Below are 20,740 nucleotides of genomic sequence, written 5' to 3' on the forward strand. Positions count from 1 at the left end.
TTTTTAATCAATGGATCATTTGGCACACAAAGCCTGCTCCCAAATCTCAAAGCACCATTCTCAGAGATAGAAAATTCGGATTTCTTTCCACTACGCACCTCATCCATGATTTTCTTTAGATGTGGGTCATTGGCCTGTGACAATTTAATTTTTTCAACCAAAATTGGTTGAACACTCAAACTAGCCAGGTAGGCCTCAGAATGGCCCATAACAACCTCAATCTTCATCCTTTCGAGATCCCGAATAATTTCTTTTCGAGTGGTTAGCAAAGCAGCTGAAAAACTTGAAGGCTTTCTACTAAGAGCATCAGCTACAACATTAGCCTTACCAAGATGATAGTTAATAGAGCAATCATAATCCTTAACCAATTCCAACCATCTCTGTTGCCTCATATTTAACTCCTTCTGGGTAAAGAAATACTTTAAACTTTTATGATCAGTGAAAATCTCGCATCTTTCCCCATACAAATAATGTCTCCAAATTTTCAAAGCAAAAACAACAGCAGCCAACTCCAAGTCATGAATGGGGTAATTTTTCTCATAATTTTTCAACTGACAAGAGGCATAAGCCACAACCTTCCCATTTTGCATCAACACACAACCAAGTCCCTTATGAGAAGCATCACTATAAATGACAAAACCCCCTGTACTTGAAGGGATAGTTAGCATTGGAGCTATGACCAATCTCTGCTTTAGCTCTTGGAAGCTTTCCTCACATTCTTCCTTCCACTCAAATTTAACATTCTTCCGAGTTAATTGTGTCAAAGGAGCCGCAATACGGGAAAATCCCTCTACAAATCTTCTGTAGTAACCAGCAAGACCCAAGAAACTTCTAACCTCACTCACATTTGTTGGCCTATCCCAATTAACCACCGCTTCTATTTTATTAGGATCCACTGTAATTCCATCCTTAGATATCACATGACCCAAGAACACTACTTGATTCAACCAAAATTCACACTTCTTCAGCTTAGCATACAACTTCCTTTCTCTTAGAATCTGTAAAACAATCCTCAAGTGTTCTTCATGCTCTTCTTGACTCTTAGAATAAATCAAAATATCATCAATGAACACAATGACAAATTGATCCAAGTACTCATGAAATACCCTATTCATCAAATCCATAAAAGCAGTAGGGGCATTTGTTAATCCAAATGGCATCACCAAAAATTCATAATGACCATATCTAGTCCGAAAGGCTGTCTTTGGTATGTCCTCACCCTTAATCTTCAACTGGTGGTAACCAGAACGAAGATCAATCTTAGAAAAGACTGGTGCTCCTTGCAACTGATCAAATAGGTCATCAATATGAGGCAAAGGATATTTATTCCTTATGGTGACTCTATTAAGCTCACGATAATCAATACATAATCTCATAGACCCATCCTTTTTCTTGACAAATAAAACTGGAGCTCCCCAAGGCGAGGCACTAGGGCGAATAAACCCTTTGTCCAACAATTCTACCAATTGCTCCTTAAGTTTTTTCAACTCTGTGGGTGCCATTCTATATGGTGCCTTAGAAATAGGTGCAGTGCCAGGAAGGAGATCAATAGAGAACTCAATCTCACGATCCGGGGGCAACCCAGGTAGATCATTAGGAAAAACATCTGAAAATTCCCTCACAATGGGAATGTCTCCTATCTCCGATTCTCCACTTTGTAACTCCACTACACTAGCAAGGAATCCTTGGCATCCCTTTCTAAGCAAGCGGTTTGCTTGTATGCATGATATCACACGAGGCATAAAAGGCAAATATGAAGCCTTAAATAGAAATTCTGATTCACCTGGAGGCGTAAACACCACCTCTTTCTCAAAACAATGCACACTAGCATGGTAAGAAGCCAACCAATCCATGCCTAAAATGACATCAAAATCATGCATATCTAACAACACCAAATCAGCCAATAACTCTCTACCCTCAATACAAATAATACAAGACTTAAGCACAAGATTAGTCAACAAAGTATCACCAACAGGGGTAGAAACCGATAACTCAAAGCCAAGTAGTTCGGGGCTCTTGTCATGATTTTTAGCAAATGCACAAGAAACAAAAGAATGTGTAGAACTAGGATCAAAAAGAACTTTAGCATGTGCAGAGAACAAAGGATTATGTGTTTTGCCGTGTGAAGTAGAGTTCTCCTAGGGTCCATTTGGTTAGGAGGATAGAAAATTAGAAGGATAGAAAATGCATAGAGAATAGAAAAGTGAAAGGATAAAAAATATTTTAATTTCTCTCATTTGTGTTTGGTTGAGAGGGTAGAAAAGTGGATGAATGGAAAACTTTTTTTGTTTTGTTGAAAATAAAGTTTGTATAAATTGACTATCATGTCTCTATTAAATAAAATAAAAAGTAACACATAATACTTAAAAAAAAAATTATGTATAGATAGGCACTAATTAAAGTATATATATATATATATATATAAAAATTAAAAAAAAAAGGCATAACAAAATGTTTTCAAAAAAAAAAAAAAACCAACCAAAATTAATGAGAAAATAAACATATGAGCACACAAAAAAAAGAAAAAGAAAGCTACACATCTAGAAAAATTCAAAGAAAATAAAAAGAAGAAAAAAATAATAAAAAATGAAAACCATCATGTCAATAACAAAGAAAAAAAAAATCAAGGAAAAAAAAAAAAGTCGACACGTTAATAACAAAGGAAGAAAAAATGAAAAGAAAAATAAAATAAAAAGCCAACACATTGGAGACTTGAAGGTGAATTTTAAGGGTATTTTTGAAAGTTTATTTCATGAGTTTCTTCCTCTCAGTTTTCTCTCCATTTTGGAGAAAAAAAAAATTTTGGTGGGTCAGAAGAGAAAACACCTAGGTCCCATCATTTATTTTCCTTCCTCCCCACCCAACCAAACACACTCTAAAAAAGTTTTCCTTCCTATTTTCTCTCCAAAGTTTTCCATCCTCCCTATTTCACCTCCAAACATACACATCCTTAGATCTTATCAACAAGTCCTTACAGTGAGGTTCATCATAAGATCCTCATGGTACAGAATGATGTGCCGAGTGCTATTGAAATATTCTAATGCCTTGGCTATTGTCACCTGCATGACCTCCAGATAAGCAATCAGCGCTGTGGAGTTTATTGAAGGCTTGTACTTTTCTTTTTTCTTTTTTTTTCTTTTTTTCTTTTTTTTTGAGAAGGAGAAGGCTTGTACTTTGAAAGTATATCAGCCTACATTAATTAAAAAGCTTTCAAGATTATCCATGAGAAAGAGAGAGAGAGATCTCTTCGGGTGTATGCACATGTGACTTGTGAGTTCCATTCAATAGCTTAGCTTATCAATCATAGGAATAGGCAAGCACTGAAACCATCCGATGCAATAAATTTCTTAGAAAGAGAAAGATTGCAGAAACACCTTTGCGACTGAAGTAATCAGCTATTTCTTTATGGTGCTCCATCAACCCCTGCATGAGCCATGGCAAGAAATGTTGGCTCCTTCACTATAGTCTCCATGAAACTATGCATTCATATATTATACTCAAAGAAGTGCAGTTATAAAACTTCAATATTCACAAAATAGTACCTTAGCCAGAATTGCAGAAACTCTGATGATACAAATATAAAACAGATTCACATGTTCAACTACTACATCTACTGCTACTCTGTTTACCACGTTCCAGGGGAAGTATGTTCATAAAATTTCCTAGGGTATTCTACTATGAAGTTAACATATGAGTGAAGGACAACACTACTCAATAGACTGTATATCCTCAATTTATCAAGTAGTTTTTGGAGTAAAACAACTTCCGCTGCACTTACATCCATTGTCCATGGATAATGAAGTTGAAAATGTACTGGCAGCAATTCTCAAAGAAAATTATTCCAGACCATATCAATACAGCAATCAGCAAAATCTACTGTCACTCAGGTAAGAATGCTATTATATGTAATTAACAAATCGTAAGTCCAATGGCCTTCTAGCCTATTGGCATGCTGCCCCCTTTGTTGGGTAATAATATACGGGGTTCAATCCCTCCTGTTTGCCCTTAGTTCAAAAGAAGAGAACATAAGTCCATGTAATGTATACTGATAATTTGCTCTAAACCATGTGCTGATAACTCAATTTTGGAGGATGATAATCACTGTTCCAAATTTAACATGGATTGGCTCATTGGCAAAAACATACTATTAAAGCAAGGACAGTAAAGGTACTCCAGTGTTCTCATTACGTTTTTTCATGCCGTATAAATGTTCAATGTTACTAGATTTTTAAAGCAGCGTAGCATCTAAGTCTTGTCGACACCAGAGTTTCCAACTGTTCTCCAAAAAATTTCATATATGCCTACATATTTCTCAAAAATCTTAAAAAGTGCATATTAGAGGACCTAGCTATCAGCAAGATTTTTTGAGCTTAAGGATGGAAGAACGATTCTGCCACCTTCTAACTAAATCTGTAAGGTTGAATTTATTCAACCATCTAATTGGCTTTATTCCGTGCCAAATTTGCTTGTAATTCAGCATTTAGTAACCCTGTATTTAGGTGGGATTGTTGTAAGGGTAGTGAGTGAGATAGTGTGAAGATTGCTCAAGAGTGTGCAAGAAAACAGAGTGTCGCGGCTGGGACTCGCGGCTGGACTCGCGGCTTCAACCCGCCAGAAGATGCACACGTGCCAAGCATGCTGGAAGATGAACAGTCATGCTAGCTGGAGCACTACAGGACAAAACAGGACAACTGGCCATACGGTTAACTCGCGACTGGAACTCGCGACTTAGTTAAGCCGCGAGGTCAAGCCGCGAGCCACCCCTGTTTTGGAAAAACCTGACGTTTCGCATTCCTCTTCACTCCAGTATAAATACCCTTTTAACCCACGATTGAAAGAGAGCTTCCAGAGAGAATTTTGAGAGAGAAACCCTAAAGAAAAACCAGATTGTTTCACCCACAATCTCTACCTTAGAGTCTCATCAAATTCCCTCACTCTCTTCCTCTCCATTGTCAAATCCTTGAGAGGCCTTTATACCAAACCTGGTTCTCACCATTATCATCCCTGTGAGACAGACGTTTGGAGTTCTGGGAAGCAGTTAGGAAGGAGCCAATATTCATTGGTTGATGCTACGGTGTAGTAGCGGAATCCGGAAAGCTAGAAAAGAAAAAGGTTCGGCGCAACCTCGTTGGAGCAAGAAGCTTGGAGGGCTTAGGTGCATTGGGTAGATTAGGCTTGGAGGGTCTATTGCTGTCCTTGTATCCCAACTGTATTTTCTAGTGGATTGATTACCGCTTGGAGGGCGGCGGAGAGGTTTTTCGCCGAGGTCTTCGGTTTCCTCTTCGATAACATATCTGGTGTTATCGCTGTGTTTGCATCTTCCTTCCTCTCTATCTCTGCCTTTACATTATCTGCTGTGGTTTATTTTGTTGTGGCTTAGATAGTTGTTTAATCAATTCCATGTTATAGCATATGTTAAGTTTCCGCACACTTGTTGTTTAACATATTGCTTGTGTTGATTAAATTGGTTTTTGGGGGTCTAAACGTTCAAAAGTGTTTTTGTACACGTTTTTTTGAACTTTCAATTGGTATCAGAGCGGGTACACATCTGTTTGGTTTCATTACCATTGTGTGATCCTTGACTCCCTTTCTTTTTGAGATAGATAGGTCTCAATCCCTTAATGCACCTCCATATTTTGATGGAAGTAATTATGCATTTTGGAAGGTTCGTATGAGAGCCTTTTTATGCTCTATTGATGAATCCGTGTGGGATGCTGTTGAGATGGGTTGGACCAAACCTGAAGCAGCAAAATCCACATGGGATAAGGCAGCACTTACTGCATCTAATGCTAACAGTAAAGCACTAAATGCTATTTTCTGTGGTGTGTCTCCAGATGAATTTCACAGGATTTCTCACATTATTATTGCCAAAGATGCATGGGAGATTCTGGAAACAACTTATGAAGGCACGAAGAAGGTGAAAGATACCAAGTTACAAATGCTGACCACTCGGTTTGAGGAGCTCAAGATGAGTGAGGATGAGTCTTTCGACTTGTTCTATGGGAAGTTAAATGAAGTGGTTGTCAGCAAGTTTAACTTGGGGGAGAAGATGGAGGACTCTAAGATTGTAAGGAAGATCCTTCGATCATTGCCGGAAAGCTTCCGTGCCAAAGTAACAGCCATTGAAGAGAGCAAGGATCTTGACGACATCAAGGTTCAGGAGCTGGTTGGTTCTCTACAAACCTATGAGATGTCGCTGCCAAATCAACGGAAGGGCAAATCCCTTGCTCTAAAGACCACTAATGAGAAGGTGGAAGATCAAGGCTCGTCGGGAGAAGATATGGTGGACAAGGATGTAGCCTATCTTGTTAAAAATTTCAAGAAGTTTTTGAAATTCAAAAACAATGGGAAATTTGATGATAAGAGAAATTTCCAAAATTCTGGAAGGGAGAAGAGGGATTTCAAAAGGAAAGATGGAAAAGAATCCCAATCCACACAAGGTGTTACTTGTTTTGAATGCAACGGGCATGGACACTTCAAGAAGGAATGTCCTAATTATTTGAAATCAAAAGGCAAGGTGTATGCCACGACCTTGAGTGATTCAGACTCATCCGACTCAGAATCTGAAGAGAGCTGTGATGGAGAAGGGAACTATTCAGCTTTCATGACTATTGCTCATGTTGAGTCTTCGGATGAATTGAATTTGCTTGTTCAAGACCTTGGAGAACATAGTGAGGATGACTCACTAGGAATTGTTGAAGAATCGGAAGCTGAAGAAGAAGAAAGCACAGCTACTCTTCAAGAAAATTACAACTCACTTTTGGAGAAATCTGGTGAATACACAAGGGTGGCCAAGGCTGCTGTGAGAAAGATGAAGAAGGCTGAGGAGGACTACAAAAGTCTCCTAATCCGGTATAGGGAGGCCAAATGCGAGATTGAAACTTTGAATGGTGAGCTCTCCGAAGCTTACACTAAAGTGAGTTTTCTTGAAAGTGAGGTTGTTCAAGCAAATGCAAAAATAGAGAGGGTCACCACCAAGAAGCTTGACGATGTTATATCTTCTCAAAAGAGCTTCTCAGACAAATCCGGACTGGGATATAGCGGAGGAAGTAGTTCAACTGGAAATGTCACCAAAGAAGTGAAGTTTGTCAAAGCCAAAGATCCAGTTGCAGCTGACCCTATTGGTGTGAAGCTCGAGGTGGAGGAGAAGAAGAATGTGGTGGACCATCGGATGCTGAATCATCGTAATCAGTATGTGGGCAGGTCTGAGTCTCGTGCCAAGTCACGACCTCGACCACAAAGAGGTCCTAGAGGAATGTATGTGTGCCATTACTGCGGACTTCAAGGGCACACTCGACCAAATTGCCAAAAGCTGAGAGCAAAGAACAGTGCTACTCCTCAAAGGTCAGGAGGACCAAGAATTGATAGGAGAACTTGGGCAGGGGATCAACCTAGAGAGCAAAATGGAGATCCCGGAATGATGGACGTGATGAAGATGATTGGTGCATTCACCAACTGCTTGGAAAGCTTCTCACGAAGGTTTGAAAGCCCTAACTCCCGTACCCAATCCTTTAAGGAAATCACCCCAAACGCAAGTGACGTGTGGGTGAAAAGGGGTACTCATGCATAAGCATTACAACATGTCCATGCATTAATACTTCCTATGCTTTGTGACTATGTTTGTTTGGTATGCTTGTTGTTTTTGATTTTGGTTGTTTGTTTGTGTATATTTCTTAATTGTGTTTTATCAATCTTTTTGTTTCTTGAGTCAAAAATCCAAAAATTACATAAAAATTTGAAAATCAAAAAGGCTTGTTTGACTTTGTTGAGTTTTGTCTTAAAACTCGTTTTGCCGTGTACCTTTGTGCTAATGGCTTTGTGCATTGTCGAGCATTGCTTGTCTTCATGCACTCATATCACTATGGGAAAAATCTTGAAATCTATGTGATTGTTGTAAATAGATCTTCAAACTTGTCATGAATGATTAGTGAATGGTTATGTTGATCTTGAAACATGCATAGACTTGTGTCTATATCTCTTCCCATTTTTTATTTTTTTTGCTAAAAAGAGCTCACTAAATGTAAATCTCCAAATGAAAAGAGATATTGAGCTGCAAAAGCCTGTCGCACATTCTAGTATTTGACTAGGAAAAAGGGTAAGCGACTTTATATTAAAAGTGAAATTTCTTTCAAAAAGGCCAAAGGCCTGTTCTTCAAAGAAAAGTGTTGTCTATCCCTCTCACAATGAGAGATGATTGCTTCAAAAGATCAATTGTTATGGCTGAAAGTGGAGTCAAATGAAAGGCTCCTAGTTATGTTATCAAGTTGTGTGGGAAGTCATATATTCATATTTCTATAATTGAGATTGGTCACATGATCTAGTGCTAATTGTGTATGCCTTGGTTGAATTGATCATTGAAGCTTTACATTAGACAAAGGACTATCTCATTGTTGATATCCACACACAACACACAAGTTTATGTTCGATAAATGTCATATTCATTTGTGTGATTGTACTTGATAAAATGTGTTTTCACATGCTTAATCTTTGTTAATTCAAGCACAAAAAGATTTTTGAGTGTTTTAGGTGTTTTTGGAAAGTGTTTTGCTGGAAAAATCTGAAAATTTCAAAAATACAGTTTTGCCCTGTTTTGGCGGCTCAGTCGCGGGTATGTCAAGTCGCGAGCTTCAGTCGCATCTTCGCTGGTCAGTTTTGGCGACTTGTTCGCGAGTGGAAGGTCCAGTCGCGAGATTCACTCAGAGATTTTCGCGGCTCAGCTCGCGACTCACTCGCGGGTAGACCTTCCAGTCGCGAAAAACACTTAGAAAAATTTTTCAAAATTTTCCTCTTGAGTGTTTTGGCGGCTTGAGCTGGCGACTGTGTGGCGACTTGAATCAGTCGCGAAAATCGCGTGTTTTGCAGAAACAGGAGCAGTTTTTAAACTTTTTCAGTTTTTTCCCTCGAATTTTTGTGACTGTTCATCTTCTCTCTAAACACTCTCCCTCCCAAACACTCCGTGCTCCCTTTTCCAATCTCTTGTGTTGCATTCTTACAGCCCAAAATCGTCGAGTTACAGGTATGGGTTTTCTGATTTTCACTCTTTTCTACTTGATTTTGTGCTTTTACCCTTGATTTTTCGCATTTGATTGTGTTTTTGAAATGGGTTTGTGGTTCGGTCTCTGCTCTTTGTTCTTGCTTAGCTTGTGGATGCTGTTGATATAGGTTGTGTTAATGATAGTCATTTTCCTATTGCTCTTGTGCTTAGCTAAGTATTCCTTTCATTTCAATCTGAACGTTGAGCTGTTGAGATGTTACTATTGGTTCTGTTTGAGGTTGTGAGTTTTCCTTTGCTAGATGTGCATGTCTTAGATTGTTAATCTGTGGGAAGATTCTGTTAGGTTCAATATACTGTTTGTATGTCATATCATTTTTTCATAATTTGCCTCAATGTCATTCATCTGCCTTCAGGATAGTTTCATCATGTTGTTCATGTGTTTCCTATCCTAGGCTTGGTTTATCCATATGTTTGAACTAAATAGCTTGCTGTTTAAGTGTTTGAAATTCATTTGTTTGGTTGATATCTCTCTCTGTTTACTACATGGTTCTGACTGGTTCTGCACATATATTGCTATATGTTGTTGTGGCCTTTTCTGATTGTTCACAGATGGCTCCTTCACCTCAGAAGAAGAAATCTACTGCGAAGAAGGCTGACAAAAGACTTAAGATGGATCCTAGATTGTTTAGGTCAGTTCACCATTTTGAGAGATACAAGGATAACTTCTTGAATGCAGGAATCATTCAAGAGAGATTTGTGGATTTGGAAGATTTAAGGCAAACTTTTATTCCCAGTTGTTTTGAAGGAAGAGGATGGGAAAAACTTCTGAGTGGTTTTCCTGTTGTGTGTGAACCCTTAATTAGGGAATTCTACTCAAATGCTGTGATAAAGGATAATGAATTGAGTTGCTGGGTAAGGGGTAAAGAGTTTGTCTTAGATGCTCATGTCATAGATGATGCATTAGGGCTTGAAGGATTAGATGATGAAGAATTTATCAATTACAAGGATAGGAGTGTGTCTATTGAAACAATTCAACAAAGGATAGGTGGGCAGAGAGAAGAGAAATGTTTGAATACCACTGCCTTTCCAGTGGACATGAGGTGCCTTACCATAATCATGATGTTTAACCTCTATCCCATTAGGAAATTGACTACAATCAACTGTGCTAGAGCAGTCTTTCTGATGGATCTCAAGGAAAAGAACTTCATAGACATAAGTTCTCACATTTATGACACCATTGTGGATGAGACTAGAACAACCTCTAGGCCTAAATTGATCTTTCCAAGTTTGCTAATGAGGATTTTTAGGAGTAAAGGAGTTCCAATCCCTCAAGACATCAGTCCAATGTCTACACCCTCTGCAATCAACAAGCTCACCTGTAAAAGGATAAGTGTCAGGCTTCCAGGAGAAGAAGATGAAGGTGATGAAGGAGAGGCTGCTCCAATGGAGACTGAAGCAGAAGCAGCTGGACTTGCATCAACTTCAACACCTAGGAGAAGTGGCAAAAGACACAGAGCTTCAACCTCTGCAGACACACCTCCAGATGCTTTCCAGATCATTCTGGAAAGGCTTGATGGGATCAGGGCAGTCCAGACTGAGCATTCTGACAGGATGAGAGCCATGCAAGACCAGATTGATGTCTTGGCTGCTACACTCGACAACTTCACAACTCAGCATGACAAGTGACCCTTTGGCCATTCCATGTCAAAAAGGGGGAGAAGTTCATTGATAATTGAGAAGCAGAAAAGCAGCTCTTAAGGGGGAGTAATTTGTTGAGGGGGAGTAATTAGTGTTTTTATGGTTTTTATGGTTTTAATACACTGGGTTTTGGTGTATAACTGTTCCTAACTCATTTCATATACTTTTGGTTTAATCTTTAATATATGATTGATGATGTTATTCAGATATTTGTTGGTTTGTACCCATATGCTTTTGTAAGCTTTCAGGGTTATTGTTTTATGCATAGTTTGTAGGCCTTGTGGTATGTACCATGCTTAAGTGCAGCCTTTATGCTATGTTGAAATCAGTACTTTAATCTAAATGTTCTGCATTGTGATTGTTGTACTGTCACTCTTGTGCCCTTGTAGGATTGTTCCTAGATGCATATGCCTTGTGTGCTATGCATTGGTTGAGTGTTGTGCATACAAGTGTCTTGCCTTGTGCTTGTTAACTTGTATGTCCTTGTGTTCATTCCAAGTGTGAATGAGCACTGTGATCACTACCTTGTGGTGTTCACTTGGTTGATCAAGCCATGGTTTGTTTATTAACTCCATCTTTGCTTGATCACATATTGCCTGTTTCATATGCATTTATAATTTTCTGCTTACAATGATCATGGTGTATTGTTGTGTTTCAGGAGTTTATGTTCATATGATTCAAGTGCTTCACAGCTTCTAGAATTAGGTGTGAGTGAGTTTTGATCAACTGTTCCCAACTCACATGTTAAGTCTAGAGTCTGTTTTAGGGTTTTGTCACGGAATAGCCAAAGGGGGAGATTGTAAGGTTGAATTTATTCAACCATCTAATTGGCTTTATTCCGTGCCAAATTTGCTTGTAATTCAGCATTTAGTAACCCTGTATTTAGGTGGGATTGTTGTAAGGGTAGTGAGTGAGATAGTGTGAAGATTGCTCAAGAGTGTGCAAGAAAACAGAGTGTCGCGGCTGGGACTCGCGGCTGGACTCGCGGCTTCAACCCGCCAGAAGATGCACACGTGCCAAGCATGCTGGAAGATGAACAGTCATGCTAGCTGGAGCACTACAGGACAAAACAGGACAACTGGCCATACGGTTAACTCGCGACTTAGTTAAGCCGCGAGGTCAAGCCGCGAGCCACCCCTGTTTTGGAAAAACCTGACGTTTCGCATTCCTCTTCACTCCAGTATAAATACCCTTTTAACCCACGATTGAAAGAGAGCTTCCAGAGAGAATTTTGAGAGAGAAACCCTAAAGAAAAACCAGATTGTTTCACCCACAATCTCTACCTTAGAGTCTCATCAAATTCCCTCACTCTCTTCCTCTCCATTGTCAAATCCTTGAGAGGCCTTTATACCAAACCTGGTTCTCACCATTATCATCCCTGTGAGACAGACGTTTGGAGTTCTGGGAAGCAGTTAGGAAGGAGCCAATATTCATTGGTTGATGCTACGGTGTAGTAGCGGAATCCGGAAAGCTAGAAAAGAAAAAGTTTCGGCGCAACCTCGTTGGAGCAAGAAGCTTGGAGGGCTTAGGTGCATTGGGTAGATTAGGCTTGGAGGGTCTATTGCTGTCCTTGTATCCCAACTGTATTTTCTAGTGGATTGATTACCGCTTGGAGGGCGGCGGAGAGGTTTTTCGCCGAGGTCTTCGGTTTCCTCTTCGATAACATATCTGGTGTTATCGCTGTGTTTGCATCTTCCTTCCTCTCTATCTCTGCCTTTACATTATCTGCTGTGGTTTATTTTGTTGTGGCTTAGATAGCTGTTTAATCAATTCCATGTTATAGCATATGTTAAGTTTCCGCACACTTGTTGTTTAACATATTGCTTGTGTTGATTAAATTGGTTTTTGGGGGTCTAAACGTTCAAAAGTGTTTTTGTACACGTTTTTTTGAACTTTCAAAATCTCTTACTACCCAATGCTCCATTATAATCCAACCTAGAGACCCTAACTCTCCAACAAAGCCTTCTGAGTTCTCTGTTCTTGAGCTAGGAAAAAAATAAAACTAGAAGCTGCACCCTACAACTTGCACTTGCATCTCAAAGGTCGTAGCAATGATGTTTGGTCCAAACATCTCACAGCAGCAGCTCAATTGATCGGTCTTCTATTGAGCTTGTTGTTTGTCGAGGTTTAAGTGACTTGATAGATTGGCTACTATCAATTAATCAGTTGAGACAGCAGTTGCAGAACTGAATTGAGCAGGCTTTGAGCTTGCTTTGATTAGTGCAAAGTTCTTTGCAGCAACATGCTTCAACGATGAACCAGAAGTAGCTCAGTACAATACCCTAGGAGCACAAAGGTTGTAGCAATTTCTTATTGATGTGTATCTGTATTGTGTATGATGATGACTCTGAGAAATGGTATTTAAGTCGTCCTGGAACCCTAGTGCATGAATTCCAAGGTTGCCATTAAGAAGCTCAATTGATCGGTCTTCTATTGAGCTTGTTGTCGAGGTTTAAGTGACCTCAGTAGATCAGCTGCTATCAAGCAATCAGTTGAGACAGCAGTTGCAGCACTGAATTGAGTAGGCTTTGAGCTTGTTTTGAATGTGTCTTTGAAAGATACCACTTGCAGATGTTCTAGACATACTAAACTAAGACTCAAATACATTAAAGATGCGTTTTGACTCAGAGTTGCACACAGTTATTTTCCTGATTATTTCTACATAGTTAACTTATTTAAAGTTAGCGGTCGGGTACCACTGTCAGTTTTGATAAAATCAAGGTGACAACTTTTTGTTACAATCAACAGCATCAATTCTAAGTCCTATTTGAGGGAAAAATACCAACACACCCATTCATGAAACAATTATTGCAAAAAATGAAAGATTCATATAGTAAAAGTGCAGTTTTCTTTTTATTAAATAAAGGAAAAGTACATCATATATAAAATGGCTTAGGCAAGCCTGTTTCAAAAGCTAACTATAAAAAAGAAAGCTTATAGGAATGGTAGATCCACAATCTTGTTCTAACAGCAATCGAGCCAGTATGGATGGTACCGGCGATGAGAAAGAAGAAGAGGCGGGAATGCTTAATGGACCCCTCTTCTCCTAACTACAAGATGTTCTGCTATCAAGGTTGAGAAATAGGAAACCTGTCCATCCATGTCCTTGTTGATTTGCTTGATCAACCTTGGGTCATCTTCACATCTGCGCACACATGATATATGTCGCCAGGTGAGACCCAGATTTTGTCGCACCAAAAATCTGATGCGATCTACATCTGCTTTGGGTCTTGGCTGAAGGAGGAGGGACTTTTTTCTTGCTCGGTTGAAAGGAAGAAACATCTTTGGCCTTCGCTTCCCTTGTCTTAACTGCGTCATCCTGGATCTTGGCGGCATCCTTGGTTTCTGAGGAGGGCTTGGTTTCCTTGCCCTCACCTTTATCCTTGGCCACCTCATTCCCTAGACTTCGATCACCATCTTGGTAGGGTTCCTGAGAATGCCTGAAGAGTTAAGAACTTGAAATTCCCACAGAAATCAAGGATCTATAAATAAGGAAGGACAACTCCCCCAAAGGTGTCTTATATAGAAGGCAAAATCTAGTGGAAATTAATTCGCCTGAATCTCAAAGAAAGAGTTACGAGTGAGATGAATCCCACTCAATTTCCAAAGAAGTTTTCAACCGTTGGATCTATGTCACTTCGTAAAGACCTTAATGAAGGCACGCCTCATGTACCGAAACGTCAGGAACGCGACTTAGATAAACTAAAAAATATCTTGCAATCAGAGATAGTGTAAAATGGGTGCGAAGGGGCTATTATCACATCGAGATCCTCTTTTCCTCCCATGGAGAAGAAAAGAAGAATCCGAAGGGGCTATTGTGGGGGTGACAAACTAAGGAGCTCATACCAATGTATATGTTGGGCCAAGGGCCCAATCTAAGGAAGAACTCTTCCTCGGCCAAGCAAGGCCGAGGACAAAGGGAACAGCCTGCTATTGAGAGTGACACTCCGGACCATTCCATGGAAAAGGATAAGTATTAAGAAAGAAAAGGACAAAGGAAGGCATGGAAATATCTGAGAGAAAACTGCTACTATTGCATTAAGTGCTCTGCAACTAACTAAACCATGCTTTTTCAGCCTTTACAACCACTCCCAACAACCTTGGGGAGGGGCTGATGGGACAAGTATCAGCACTATCAATTTAAATCTACACGTGGACGGTGGAAATGAGAAGAACATAGTATAAAATAGAGGGGAAGGGGAGAACAAAAAGGGGGACGGGACTTGTAACAAAGGATTAGAACAATATATTAAGAATCAACCTCCTCAGATAAAATCCAAGGACGTCTCTCCCTAGTAAACCTATGTTATCTTTCTTTCTTTATCATTTATACCTATTGGTCGATCGTCTGATTCGCTAAGGTCCAAGTTTCCAACCTATTCTCTACAAATTCATTGTATTGGACTTATTGGACCAAGACTCCATACACCTTGGACTTGGGCCCTAAAATTGTGACCCTACAACCATTTTGGTCTTTACATTTTTAGGTCACAGTTAATTTGGTCCTTACATTTTGGTAGTAGTCAATTTGGCCTCTACTATTTTCAACTTGTAGTCAATTTGATCCCTACCATTAACTCACTAATGAAAAATGCTTACGTGACTAACAGTGTGCACATTTGGCACATTTGATACTGACGTGGCAAATAAAATGATAAAAATAATGTTTAATAAATATTTTAAAATGCCACGTTGGCATTTCCCCAATTTTAATAAAATAAAAATCATTTCAATTTTAAAAATTAAAATTAAAATCTTAGATTTTCTTTGTGTCTTCGTGCACTTTCTTGGCAACCAAAAACAAAAATACAAATATCAAATTAGTAAATCAACACAAATACTCAGTTCATTTGAGACACCACAACATTCATAACCTTTTAACGTAGTTTATCCCTCACAATCTCAATTACAAATGTAAACAACCAAAACTACAGCCAATAGACCCACTTTGTTATCACCAAACAAACTTTGAGACCAAAAAACCCCCACACGCCAGATAGAGCCATTTTCTGTAATGGCTATGATAGGAATAGTTTTCTAGGTTACCAGATAATCAATGAGAAAGCATGGACGACAATATTTTTCATTGTAAGCGGTTTTCCTGAAGAAATGTATCTTTCGGTAAGAAAAACTAGGTGTGCATCGGCACCTTTTGCGAAATTATCGAACTGACAAAACATGGTGGCTAAGATAAATCCCTTATCATCACTATGCCCAATCAATGAGAAACGCTCTGTCATTCGATATGAATTTGTTATCTAGGTTTGCATCAGGCTGCCACTATTGTATATATAGGTATATACATGGATAGGTTGTAATAATGATGTTTGAGTTTGGAGAGTGTTGTTTCATAAAGTGAAAATTCAAGTTCTGGAATTTTCTAAATGAAATTCGAACTAAAGGATTTTCGATTGGTCGAAGCTTTTGCTTGATCGATCAAAATGATGAAGAAAATAATCCTAGAGTCTTTGGATGATTCAATCGCTATTAAATTCCTGTTCAATCAATCGAAAAGAGCATTTAATCGATCGAAATGAACTCTCGATCGATCGAAACTCGTAAAATTGAGTTTTCTGCAGAATTTTCTTGTAACTGTTTTTAATGTTTGAAGAGGTTTCAAGCCTTATGAATGGTTTTATGAAACATTTTGACTCTCCATATATGTCTTTTGATGAAATATAACTCTATGGGTATAAATAAAGGCTTAACCCTATGGGTATAAGTTAGAGAAAAACAAAAGAAATTCTGCAGTTATTATCCAGAATTGTTATCTGTAGAACCCAACAATTTAGTTATATCTTGGGGACAAATTTGCGATAACCCTTTCGCAACAAAAGTGTGGGGGCAAATATTGTCTAAGGATAATAATTTTGTGCCTCCGAGTTATCTATTTATGTTTGTCTTTTTTGTTATTCTTGTTCTTCCTTTATTATTTTGTGTATTATTCCCAACAGCCACAAACCACGCCGTGACACCACCAAAGCCCCACGCGTGCTCCAACCCAAGATGATTCGATTGTTCCTACCTTATGCCACCGTCGCCGTTCGTGCCTTGTGTCATCACCAGCCATCAAATCCTAGCACCAAATGGAGATCTCATTGCTTTCCTTTGTAATGGATTTTCTTCTATGTGTTAGGGTTTGGAAAATGGGGTTTTGAGGTTGATTTTAGATTCGTGGATTTGGTGTTTTGATTTGGTTTTTTGAGATTTTTGGTTTGGTTTTTATATATCTATTATTAATTATAATAATATAATAAAGCAAGCGGCCCTTTCACGACTCAAACTACCAGTACGCTTTCTGGCTCGCAACGACTCAAACAGGCAGGGGCTCTCTATTTGCTTGCAATGCCGGCTGTCCGCATTTAGTTAGAAGTAGAAATAGAGGGCGCCCTTTGCCCCACACTTCAAAAAAAGTACATAAGTAGTGAGAAAGAAAAACTTGGTTACGGGAACTGAAGGTTAGGCCGACTACTTACTTTAGTATAGCTGCACTTAAAAAAGTGTATTCCTACCTCCTTTTCTTCCCCTTTCTGTCAATGTTGCCAATTCCCAGAATACTAATAATGTACCCTCACGCATACAGTTGCCCAACAACTTTCTTCGTCCGACTTCTTTAGCCACTTCCGCATCTGTCGTATTCAGGAGAGCTTGCTTTGTGGCGAAGCATTTAGCAATGCCACTAGATTATTTGAGTTTTGTGTAAACAAATTTAGTTGGATTTGTCCCTAACAAAGCCACTGGATTTGATTCAACACAAAGATTCCAACCCGAAATAAGAAGGTCTCCTTCTGGGTTTGTTCTTGTTCTTTTTATTTTTTGGTTTCTATTTGGTTACCAAGAAAGTTTGCTAGAGAAAATTTGTTGAGCTTTTTTGTATTCTAAAATTTCAATTTCTTATTGGTTATTTCTGATGAGGATTTTTCTCAATTGTATAGAGGTGAGATGCTATGGAATATATTTATGAATTCAAGGATTTAAGATAGAAAAATCAAGTAGGTGATTTTGTGTTTGGTAGCCATGAAAATGGAAGAAAATCAAAGAAAATTTGGGATTCCTAATTTTGTATTCCACCTTTAAAATTGCAAAATTAAAATTAAAATTATTTTTATTTGTATTAAAATTGAAGAAATGCCAACGTGGTATTTTAAAATATTTATTAAACATTATTTTTATTATTTTATTTGCCATGTTAGTATCAAATGTGCCAACTATGCAAATTGTTAGCCACGTAAGCATTTTCCATTAGTGAGTTAACAGTAGGGATCAAATTGACTGCGAGTTGAAAATAGCAAGGATCAAATTGACTATTACCAAAATGTAGGGACCAAATTGACTATAACCCCAAAATATAGGGACTAAAATGATGTTTTCGCCTTTTTTTTAATTATTTCTTTTTCTTCAAACACAACAACTATCATCCACTCTCTTCATTATTCTTGAGATACAAAATTAAATGCAAAGTGAATAGTGTCAGTACACTGTTATTATAATAATCATGTATTTTTATACAACTTTACATGTATTCCTAATATGGTTTATCAACAATTGCCCTAAGGGCACTCATTAATATAACTCTTTCTCTTATTAACACTAGTTATCTTACCATTCTTCTGCGTACCCATATCTTTAATGCCCTTTTTTCCATTTTGATTCCCAAGCCACCAAGCGTACCACAACCACCAAACTCAAAGGATGCTCGACCACTTTCCCTTTTCAGGAAAAAAAAATCATTATTACTATTAATTTTTAAGGCAGTTAATATACACATTTTTTTTAACTAAAATCGTGACTCAAAGTAGGATTTCAATTTAAAATGTTTTAAATTAAAATTGAAGTTACAATCTCAATTAAAAATTATGTATGCTTACTATGTATGTGTTAGTATGTGTAAGATTTAGGTTGTGTTTGGTTTAATGATGACTCAAAACTTAGTTCTCAATATTTATTTCTCATCACTTAAAACTCTAACCCATATCTCATATCTTTATCACTATTTTTCTCTTAAATCTAACCCAGTTGTGTTTGGCTCTTATTCTCGGGTGAAGTTCTCAACTAAAAAACTCAAATTTTATTGAAATTAGTGGAGCCCACGTGCTAACTGAAGTTAGAACGGTACTCTTTCCTTACCGCCATGACTTTTCTCTCTTCCCCCATTCCTTAGTTTTCTATCTCCCTCTCTCACTCTCCTCCTCTTCAACCTTCTCTCTTCCCTTTTTCTTCCTTTTTTTTTATTTTTATTTTTTTTCCAGTTTTATGCCTTTCACTCTCCTCTTTCTCTTTAATTTTCTCTCTTCAAAAGTCATCAGATCGCCTAAACAACAAAACAAAATAGAAGTGGCAAGAAACAAAAATTTTTAAAACTAAACCAACTGGATATCACCATTCATTTTTATATTGAAAAAACCTCAAACCTAGCACCCAACTAAAAAATATCCAGTCATACCACCTCCTACCACCACCAACAATCCACAAATCCACCAATCTCAACCCTCAAAAACCCAACCCACCATCGTTGTTTTCCATTTACCACAACACAAATCACAAAAAATAACCCATCCACCATAGCAGATCCATTCACACCACCGACACCTTCAACACCACAAAAAATTACCTCATAAAACCCACAAACTCTAAACATCAAATTCCAAGCCCAAAAAGAGAAAAAGCTAAGAAAGAAAGAAAAGAAGGGGGAAAAAAGCTGAGAAAAGAAGAAAGAAAGAAAGAAAGAAAAAGAAGAAGAAGAGAGAAACCAAGCCTAGAAACCTAGCGTGAAAGGGAAAGAAGAGAGAAAAAAACGAAAGAGAAGAAGAGATGAGCGCGGAGAAACCAACGTAAAGAAGAAAGAAAGAAAGAAAGAAAAGAGAAAAGAAGAAAGAGAAGAGCGGCTTGGGAAGGTGAGATCAGAGAAACCAACATGAAGAAGATAGAGAGAAAGAGAGAAAAGAAGAAAGAGAAAAGCGGCTTAGGAAGAGAAATGGAAGAAAGAAAACTAAGAACAAAGAAAAGAGATAGTCTAGTATGAGAGATAGTTTGGTATGAAAGTCGTTGGGGAGACTAATTTGGGCTGGCAAGGATTAGACAACTCACAAACTATGGGCCCCACAAATTGAGTGGAATTACAAAATTGTTATCATAACTCTATTTTCATCACTCAAAAACACCAAGATATTGTTTTCGTTTTGACTCGCTCATTACTCATTTTGTTGAGTTATGAGTGATGAGAACTGAAAATGAAAACCTAACAAACACATTTCTTAGGCATGGGACCCACCAAATTTGAGTAATGAGTGATGAAAATTGATGAAACTCAATAGTCTCTTATTATCTTAATTTTTAGTTGAATAAGTCAAATCAAAGACTCCCAAAATGCTTTGCCTTAACCCACTCCGAGCCTCCTATTTAGAATAGAATTAAAAATAAAAAATCTTGTAGAAAGTTGCTCCTCAAACCAAGGAAACTTTTCTTGCACTGAAGTAATACTAGAGATATTTAAAATACAGTGATAATCATTTATTTATGTTTTATAATACTACTAGGCTCTAAGCATGTGCTTAGAGGCTCTTCAATCTATTTTTTTTTAAGATTAATAATTTCCATTCATCATAATTAGGGGGTTGCTGAATTTTTTAATTACAAAATACCTAGGGATGTGATGAGATTTATATACAAACAAATTATTTTACCCATAAAAAATTAACTTTGGAGCAGTTTTTTTTTTTTTTTTTTAAAAAAATTTAAAAAATAACGTGAAATTAGGAGTAAAGAAACCGCAATTTAAAAAAAAAATTGTTAATACTTTTTTTTTTTTATGTGAAACGGTTAAGACTTATCAAAGGTTTAAAAAAAATGTGAATTTTTTTTTTAAACATGAGTTTAGATAGTTGAAGCATTTCAAATTTTTGAATAAAGAGGGTTCCTATTTTATAAGTAATGTTTTAGTGCAAATTAGACATGTATTTTTATTTGTCTATCCTTTAGTTTTATCTCTACTTAAACTTAGAAGTATTGGGTGTATTTTAGAACCAAAAAAAAAACAAAAAAACAAAA

At 37.8% G+C, this 20,740-nt stretch overlaps 1 pseudogene; it reads right to left on the bottom strand.

Moving 5' to 3' along the window:
* The window catches only part of LOC126689847 (uncharacterized), a 41,855-nt pseudogene that overhangs the window by 14,851 nt on the left and 6,264 nt on the right, over positions 1-20,740 (bottom strand).

This window comes from Quercus robur, chromosome 6 (genome assembly GCF_932294415.1).
Source record: "Quercus robur chromosome 6, dhQueRobu3.1, whole genome shotgun sequence".
NCBI classification, from domain to species: Eukaryota; Viridiplantae; Streptophyta; class Magnoliopsida; order Fagales; family Fagaceae; genus Quercus; species Quercus robur.